This window comes from Anser anser (genome assembly GCF_964211835.1).
Source record: "Anser anser genome assembly, chromosome: 16".
In the NCBI taxonomy this organism is placed as follows: Eukaryota; Metazoa; Chordata; class Aves; order Anseriformes; family Anatidae; genus Anser; species Anser anser.
This window is the reverse complement of record NC_139737.1, coordinates 8,987,940-8,996,863: the sequence shown is the minus strand read 5'-3', so window position 1 is coordinate 8,996,863 and position 8,924 is coordinate 8,987,940.

Genomic DNA, 8,924 nt, shown 5'->3' with positions numbered 1-8,924 from the left:
GGCTCTGATCCACCCTCCCCTTCTACCCACAGCTGCTTCAAATTTAGGCACCAGCACTCCCCAAAGCCTTGCAACAAAACCTTTAATACAACATCCCTGCTTTTTTGAGACAGTCATTTTCCAGGGTGATTAAATACCCAAAAGGTGCAATGACTTAGAAATGGAGATTTACTGTCATCTCTGAACTCCTAGCAATGGAGTGCCGTGAAAAGCATTTTGCTGTCCATAACGCAGAATTAAGAGTTCTGGTGAATGCTTTATTTTCTGCAAAAAGCAATCGCAGTGCAGCCTTCCCACAAAACCCATTAGCTTCCTTCTGTGAGGAGGGCAGAGGATCCGGCTGGAAGTCACCACCTGTATTCTCACCAGGCCTGGAGGGACATTCAGCAGGACTCAGCTGCACCTGTGGAGGACAAATTAACGTCACCTGTCTGTAAGATGATGCCCTGTTTGACCTAGGTCACAGCCGTCACCAGCTGGGGACAGTCACCGTGCTCGGAGCACTTCTGCACCAGGGCCACTCCTGCCCCCACGTCCTTCATCCTCCTCCTCCTCCTCCTTTCAGACTGCAAGCTTCTGACCCTCCCCTTCCTCTGGCAGCTGGCAAATGAGGCTGCCCTCCCTGCTCCTTGCATTTATGGTAGGCCACTGCAGCAAGTGAAGTGGTAACAATAACAGACCTGCTTCGAGATTACCATAACAGAGATTTCTGTTTCAAGAGAGGTGTCAGCTACCCGCCTTTGTCTTATTCTGTACATTAAATATTAAACATCCAGCCTGTGTAATGCAAAACTGAAAAGGCCCTGAGTTCAAGCCGTTATGCCCCAATAAATCAGAAATTCCCAGCAAACTCCCAAGCTTCTCACCCACTGTCAGGTTTGAAGAGCGAGCAGCCATTGCCCGTGGGTGCTTGCTGGAAGTTTCTGCAGCCCTCGCTCACCTTCTGTATCACCCTGCGTGCTGGGGGATGCCAGGAAGGGGGAGATACTCTCACCAGTTTCCTTGGGCTCCTTCGCCCTGCCTCAGTTCCCTGGCGTGCTCACGAAGGTCAGCCCCCATCCTGCCCTGGGAAACCAGGGGGGAGCGCACCGAGCCCGCCCTGGTGCTCGCTTGGCCATCTTGCAGATGGCTGCTCTTCAGATGGTCTTTTTTCCACTCACACATGAAAAAAGAAGGTGGTTCTCCATCCAAATCGATAGAGGAGGTTAATTAAATTCCTCTGCTCAGCAGCACACTGCAACCTCCTTCCCAGTCCCTGTGTGCGCATGCGATCTTTGCTTGCCTTGCCCAGACCTGTCTCTGGCTAAAAGTGCACTGGTTTTTGGGGTGCCACGTGTGGTTGCACAGTCCTTCCCTGCCCCGTGCTTCACTGCCATGTCCTGACAGCCACGGATGGCAGCAGCTCCGGGAGCTGAGTGAGTCCCCAGGGCTTGTGCTGCCTCTGAGAGGAAATGCCCAGGCTGCCAGCAGCTGCTGTCCCACTTAGAGAACCTAATAGCCCCCAGGAGCACTGCAGACAAGGGATTCAAATAAAGATGCCTCATAAAAAGCACGATTTTCAAACCTGCATTTGTTACCCAGAAGGAAGTATGCAACTGTTGTACTCGGTAATAAAAACTAAATTAGCTTAAAACTTGCGTAACGATGGCTTGCAGATAGCTCGGCTCTCCTGCTGCCCCAGCGCTGGCTGCTGGCAGCTCTCCCCTGTCTCTGGCTCCCCTTGGCCACCACAACGTCCCCAAAAAGCCATGTGAAGGTACCCCTGGGATGTGGGTCCCTCTGCAGCCGTGCCAAGAACCCAAGTAAGGTTGCATGGGGACGATACGTCCTGACAGTTCCAGACTGAGCAGGTGACACTGGGGACACTGCCCATGGGGTCACTTACCAAGCCTGCCACTTGCACCTGTGCGTGCCCAGAGGGGGTGCTGCGTTTTTCGGTGTGCACCAGACTTCTGGCTGCAGAGTCAGAATCAGCACTGTGAATAGCAGCTCTTGCTGTCTGTTCTTCAAGCATCAATCTTCCTGGATTTTAATTTAGTAAACCAAGACAGACCGGTTAAATTTTGTAAGAAAACAGCTAAAAAAAGTGTTCCTGGTGGGAAAAAAATAATTAGGGTAGGAACAAGCACAAACAAGCAGCAACATCTAGGGAACCATCCCAGGAACTTCAGTACAGAGCTTTACAAGTCTGTGCAGTGCGGTCTCCCAGCCATCTCCTTGATCTGGGAAATGTGGTGCTCCAGCATTAATAATGGACATAAGCACATTTTTCATCCAGCCACAGGGACTGACTTTGTAGACACAAGCAAATCCGTCGGCCTGCTTTATGCCATGGTGCTCACGGTTTCCATGGTTAAACGCAGCCTTTCCAGACCCTGAAGGAGCGCCCCAAAAGAGCAAGGTGCCAGCAGGAATGCTGCAGCCCAGAGATGTGCAGGTCCAGCACTGCATGGGCTGGGAGCTCAAAGTCCAACAGGACAATTTTTCCAGCAGGTAAATACTGCAACAATATTCATATGCACAGTGGTGATGCTGAGTCACCCCAGAGCATCTTGCCCCCAGTCCCCCTTGTGACGTTGCCATCGAGGAACACCACCCCCATGCCTGGGTGAGCGTGCAAACCTACCTGACAGCTCCATTTTCCCCCGAAATGTGTCTCCGTGATGCAGCTCACTTTAGCACACCCGGTGTTCAGTTACTGAAAAGGATCCTGGAGCCCCCAGGCACCCGCTGCCACGCAGCACTAAAGCTGCAGCCTCACAGCTACGGTATTTTGAGTGCCATTTTCTGCTGCCAGTTCTCCACCCCAATGGACAGATCTTGGACTGTTCTCCACCCCAATGGGTTGATCACTTGCTGGGTTTAAAGTCAGCCCTGTAGCAATCCTGAGCACCCTTACAGAGAAGCAGAAGACGACCAGCTAATGGAAGACAAGTCCTTGCTGTTCAACTGAGCTTTCAATTCATGTTGAGCCACGATACACTTTTCTGGCTGTAACATCCCAAAGCCAAATCTTTCCTTGTTAAAACCTAGGATTTGTAACCTCAAATCTTTCAGCTCCAAATGAAAAGAGGTCAACAGGAGGAAAATAAATCTGAAAGCAGAAAACATCTGGTTCGTAAGAGCAGCGTCCTATGGCTGCATTTAACAGGTGCATCTGGTGCTTGATGCACCAGAGTTCTTTTGTATTCAGGTTTTGCCAAAATTAACACTGCTCAGGTTGGAATTTTCCATGCTGATTATTGGGCTCTAGTAGGAATCAAAGACAATCTCAGGAAAATTAGCCATTTTCAGTGACTAGATCAAGAGCAAAGTACCCAATATTAACAGAGACAGGACTGTTACTAAGAGGGAGGGGAAAAAAAAAAAAGAAAGAAACTTGATCCAGTTTGCACTTTTCCACAGAGGAACAAGGGAGAAGAACTAGGATTTTATGGGAAAACCTTAAATTCGGCAAATCAGATCAATCAGTTGTTTGGTTTTGCAGTCCGAATACCCTTCTAATATAATAAGCTAACAATGAAATCACAACAATTTAGCTAACAGAATGAAACTATGCTACAGTGAAGTCAGGAACCTGGGAGCTTTCCCACTATATTGCACCAGTAAATAATTCCTGTAGTTTGGGGACTCTTCCTAATCTATGGTGTAAAACCCCAATATTAATTAAGAAGTTAAGTGGGAATTTCTAAAAGAACCTGTGCAGATCACCGAGGAATGAACAACCTGAACAGGCGGGTTTGGTGCGTAGTCACACACTGGAGATACCAAAGGCATTCGGTGAGTTTTATACGCAGTGATTTTTCCCAGGCTAAGGGGTTTCAGCACTGCGGGGAGGGCTAAGGGGCTTCGGGTGGGCGCACAGGAGTCGTCCCTGGGCTGGGAGCGCACAAATTGCAGCAGGGTGAGGGCAGCACTCCGCAGGCTCGCCGCACACTGCGGGGTGCTCCTGCCTGCCTGCGCCTCTGCAGCACGCACGCTCGCTCCTGCTTCCCATGGCACGCTGCGGTACTGAGCCGCTCCTCTCACCCAGAAATCTGCTTTCCCTGCACCATTTGCACCGAAAAATCTGTCGGGTTTAAATTCCTGACTGCCAGCGATGTCCTGGCCCAGCTGTTCGGTCCGGTGCCGGTGCAGCCAGCTCCAGCACGCAGCGTGCGTTCGTTGACCCTTTGCACTCTGCTGGTGCTCAGGGAGATGGGACGGCAGCAGGGTGTCACAGGGAGGAAAAGCCCAGAGGGGACAGTCCTCCACGGAGCATTTACAAAGGGAAAAAAAAAGCTGGAAACCAGTAAAAACAATGGGGATGTGCCCCAGCAAAGAGCAGGTGGAGCTCTCCCAGCAGCAGAGTGGGACCCAGGGCACAAGCAGAGCTGCTGCAGGGAGCAGCCTGGTAGCAGGGAGCAGCTGCTGTCCTTTCTATCCCCTGTAATAACTTGGACTTCACAGTAACACCAGTGTTCTCAGTTCACCAATCAAGTGGTTAACGAGGCTGTTAACAATGGACATTTAGTGCTGGTCTCATTTTGTCTAGCTTCAGCTTCCAAGAGCTGGATCTCAGTCCCTCCTTACCGCTAAATACAGTGCCATCTCCTCCCAGAAACCTCTTCGGGTGTGTACTTAGAGCCTGTGAAAGACCACAAAGCCCCTAAAACATTTCTCATCAGCACAGCATCATCAGGAGAGAACCCATTTCGTGCTGGGAGAGTCAGGAGCTCTGGTTCACAGCCACAGAAGGAAGTCACAGACCTCAACACCAGGGGCAGCAGCGGCTGGCAGCCCTGGTAAGAGACATCTCTGCCCCGCAGGAACAGCCTGGAAAGCACGAGCACGACCTTCCTGCACGGCCGTGTTACCCGTGCCAGGACAGGGAGGCTGGCCGGGGCCACGCAGCAGCCAGAATGCTCGCTCCATCCCTAGCCTTTGCCATGAAATGGGGCAGGTCCTTCAGGAGCTGCAGGAATTAAGTGTATTCCAGCCTTGCTAGTGGATTCTTTATTTCAGTCAAAACCGTCTGAGGATTTTCACCAAACTCAACCAGTACTTGGAGCCCACACACGGAGCTGTGAATGGAGCAGGACCAAACCCACTATCAGTGGGTCTCTGCCTCAAACGCTGCACGTAGCAGGGCTTGTAAAACCATAAAGCTGGCACACTTCTGACCTTCGGGACTCCATTGGGTTGCATGCAGAAGGAAGCTGAGCCCATTTGTTGCTCTGTTACAGACGAAAGGACAGCGAGGGTTCGGGGAAGAACCCCATCTATATTTAAGGACTGCCTGCGGTCGCTATGGTGACAGGGATTCCAGCCACCACCAGGATGCTCCGCTCGCCTCCTGCCGTCTCCTCTGCAGAGCCCAACTCTGCATAAGTTACCGGCCTCTTGCCTGACACTTGGGCTGAAGGGGAGACAAAAAACACAAGTCATCTTTTCACAGAAAGCTTTTCCCTCCAGAGGTGGGAACCAACTGAGAAGAACAGCCTGAATCAGCATGCCCACAGGTGCAGGCACCGAAAGCCGAGCCAAGCAGCAGGAAGGCTCAGACCCTCTCAGCTCGTGGGCTGCTCGGAGCCCCCAGGGGTTGGCAGCCACCAGCAAGACCAGCCACACGTGGCGTGTCCCCGGAGGAAATGACCACGTGGCTCGCACGCACGCCAGCGGCAGTCTGCTCCTGGTGCTGCTCACGCCAGCTCACTTTCCTTTGTCTGACTGGTGAAAGCCTGCATTTCATCCATGCCTCTGTCTGTGTACTTACATGGTCCTCATCTCCACGGTGTCCAAATCTCGAGGGTCACCAGGACATTGTATTTGCCTTTTTTTTTTTTTCCAGCTATCTTGCTGGAATTTATAAACAGCAAAGTTGTATGTGAGACGCATGAAGTAAACCTTCCCTCTCCTGTTGCTAAAGGGTCAGCTGTTGTCCTGCGTCCAATTTTAGGCACTGGTCATCAAGAAAGATGGGGCCCAGCTGGTGAGAGCCCAGAGGGCCACAACAGGAGTGACCAGAGATGTAGAAACAGCCTCTGAGGAGAGATGGAGGGAAGCGGGTCCATTCAGTCATGAAAATGGAAAAGAGTAGAAATGAGGGTGACAGTTTTCAGTTCCAGAAAGTCTCATGTAGAGGAGTAAGGGCTTGCTTTCCTTATCTGCTGGGAATCAGACAAAAATGCTGGGAGAATTAGGATGGCCATTAGGAGATATTCCTCTTCAGGGAGCCTCTGCTGCCCTCAGGGGCTGCTGCTTCATGCCCTGACGGTGCAGCGCAGGCTGCAGCCCCAGCAGTCCCATTCGCAGTCCCATTCGCAGCCCTCGCTCAGCCACGGTGCTCAGCCCGGGACAGCATGGGCGGGAGCAAGGGCCCCAACCACCCCATGGGGAGCCCACCGCTACCTTTTGTACTGGTGGCGTTTATGAGGGTGACCACTAGGGAGCTGTGTCCTGTGATGTGTGCCAAGGAAAACAGAGCTGCTATTTTTAATCTTAAGGCCTTCAGGTGAAAACTGCAGATTTCAAATGACTCCCAGCACCAGCTGGGTGCTTTCTGTTGTGAAGAAACTTTGACAAGTGTCTCCACACCGCTGCAGTCAGGTTAGGAAAAAAACCAGGTTTTCTAGTTCAGAAAGTGATTTGAATTGCAAATACATCAAAAAAAAATGTTAGCTAAACCAGAAAATTAAATAGATTTAAAAATCAAAATATTTTAAAATTATCACACAAAAAAGGAATGCCTTTGTCTGAAATAGCCTTTCTATGTTATTGGCTCACAACCTTTACTGGTTTGGGTAACTTCCAATTCCAAGTCCAAATGAGAAGGAAAAGAAATAAGTCAAAGCCACAGAGTTTGCATCTACCCAACTCTGTCCAAAACCTTGCTCCTGACTGTGCCCAATCTTGGGGGCTGCGATTTCTTCCAGGAGGTGGCTCAGCACAGAGCAATGCTGACCGTGTTGTAGTGCAACAACTACAGACTTGAACGGTCTCCTAAGCTGTCCAAAAGGTTTCATTTCTGGTAAATCCGATTATAGTAAATAAAGGCACAGAGGACTGCACTACCAGGAACTGAAGGGCACCAAGAGCTGCCCCAGCCCAGAACAGCCAAACTGCCCGGCTTCTCCTGGCCACATCCCTGTCTCTGCCTTGCAGCTTCTCCTGCCCATTTCCAGCTGCTTCCTGACTCACCTTGAGCTGCTGCCACAGCTGCAGGACGCTTTAGGAGAAAGAGGAGAAGCCAAAAAGCCGCAAGGATTACCCTAAAAATAAACACCCAAAGGGAATCAGAGCTAATAAGACAAGTTGGAACCAGCAGAACCCCCACACAGTGCAGATGCCAAAACACAAATCAGCATCAACACTGCTGGCATGACAAATGCCACTGCTCTAGTGCACAAGCAGCAGGGTGGCCGTGAAGTTCATTAATTTCAATTTTGAGGCAGGCTGTTTGAATATTTGGGACTGGCTATACCAAGATCCCTGAGCACAAGCAGTGCTTGGTTTTTAGGAGTTTGGACCAGTAGCACCCTGCCCTGTGACCTTTAGGAACTGCTGGTTGTGGTCGCAGTGCCAAGTACTGCTGAGGTCCACAGATCAGCCTCTTCAGAGCAAAAACCCAATTATTGCAGTGTAAAAGCATGAACATGGGTGGGGACACACAGTCCAACAACAGCACCAGCGTCTGATCAGCCAGCTCTGGGTATTTCTGTTCTTGTTAATAAAGAAATGAAATTGTGATGATTAAGTGGAAGCAAAATAGCATTGTTATCAATACAGAGTGCCTATGCAGTACATTAAACCTAAGTAATTTAAATAGCAGAGCATATCGTATAAATAATTCATCCTCTTTTGGAAAGCACAATGCCACCTTAGCTGCCTAAATTTTCAGGGAGGGGGATGCTTTTTTAGTTAAAATATAGGCTTATATAGATGCATGTGGGCCTTTAATTATTCATGCTTCAAGCAAGCAGACTCGGTCATGCATTAGAAAGAAAACATATCTTTCTGTAGATTACACCCGAACTGCTGGAGATGTGAAAGAACTGAGCAAGTTTGTCCTGGGATGAGAGTCAGTCCCCAAGCAGCACAATGTCACCTGGGAAGGTGCATTTGTTGAGGTCAGGCCAAAAAAAGAACAAAGTGGAAGGGAGTCAACTCGATGCCGAATCAATCTCCTCCAGTGACTGTCCTGAAGCAGATTCTCCCCAGCAGGGAGGTTACTACAGGGTTATTACAAAGGTGGATAACGAGTGCAGACAATTCAAAAGAGTTACTTGCTCTCTTCCTCCTGACCCTGCAGGCTACAGCCCTCTCCCTCCTCCCCTGATCTTCAGATCAATGGGAGAAACCTTCACCACATCACGGTGGATTTTTGCTTTGCCCTTCATGCATAACGTAAGGTTATTACCAGGCTTGTATATACTCCGTGAGGAAGTAAAAAACAGTGTAAATATTCTGGAGTTTTGCAGCTGAAGAAATCAAAGCAGAAAGAGCAAGAGCAATGTCCAGGCTGCAGAGTGCACAGGTCCGGGAGCAGTGGGTGCTGTCCTCTCCCCGACGCCTGCTGCACCCAGCCAGGAGCTGGCCCTGGGAAGACTCCAGGCAGGGCTCGGACATCTCCTCCCCAGCAGCTGCCACCAGCACGGGGCCAGGCCCTGGCCATGCGTGGGGAACGTGGGAATCCTGCACCAGGATGAAGGGCTGCACTGGTCACGACTGGGAGGCAGAAGCACTGCCTGTGCAAATGCCTCAGCAGCATCTCGTGGGCTGGCAAGTGAACCCTGCCAGGATGCCGGACTGCAAGGAGATGGCTGCTCTGAGGTGGAGGTCTCTGCTTGGGAAGCCAGAGAGGAACCCCCTGCCACACCGCTGAGCACTGAGCAGTGCTTCTCTGTTACCACATAAACAGAAAACATTGGTAAATTTAAGCACTG